Source organism: Diachasma alloeum, unplaced genomic scaffold (genome assembly GCF_001412515.2).
Source record: "Diachasma alloeum isolate Michigan unplaced genomic scaffold, Dall2.0 Dall_scaffold_00430, whole genome shotgun sequence".
Lineage (NCBI taxonomy): Eukaryota > Metazoa > Arthropoda > Insecta > Hymenoptera > Braconidae > Diachasma > Diachasma alloeum.
The window spans coordinates 158,701-159,529 of NW_021680569.1; positions in this window are offsets into that span (position 1 = coordinate 158,701).

Here is an 829-nt window from a genome sequence, read left to right on the forward strand (position 1 = left end):
TTCTCCAAGGTAAGATACAATTTTTTTTTTACAAGTTTTAAAAATAAAACACTTTGAAAAACAATCATTTGCTCATAGCGAAATTGATGCATGCAATTTGCATTTCTAAAGAGCGTCCGAGCCAACCGGAAATGATCAATTCAAAAACTAAACGTCAAGCAATCGCATGAAACAGAAAACATAGGGAATGATTATTTTGATATCACGATCACAATATTCCTCTCAATAACACATCTAGCGATTCCGATTGAGATCTAAAAATGGTATACGTTGTATCCATTATATTATAACCAGTTTTATCTATATCAGTAGAGAGTGAGTATCTCGATACGATGATTTTTCAAGATAAGAATCCAAACGTTGACGGTTCGAGTATCAACCGGCTGGATCAAACGTTATCAAGATTGCTGGGGTTGCCGTTGAATATATGAGACATGAGGTCGTTGAAGGTGGTGGAGGATGTTGAGAGTGGTGGAATGAAGTGGGAGGAGAGAGGGGGAGAGTGAGGAGGGGAGGCTTGCCAATGGGGGATAAAAGGGGGCGAGGGTGGGATCGTTGTGGAACGACTGGAAACTGGATGTTACGTTGGACGTGTGCTTGAGAGTGCTGCGTCGAGTAGAATATACTCACGAGGGAGAAAAAAGGAGAAGAGAAGAAGTTGGAGGAGGCTGCATTCCCCGATAATTAGTCTCACCCATAAATTACCATCCATTCTGTGTCTGTGTTGGTCCGCCTAACGCCCTTCAACATTTTTTCGTTAATTTCTCGGGTTAGAACCGTCCTTTATGATCAATTTGTGGTCACAATTGGGTTTTTTAGGGGTTTTTTT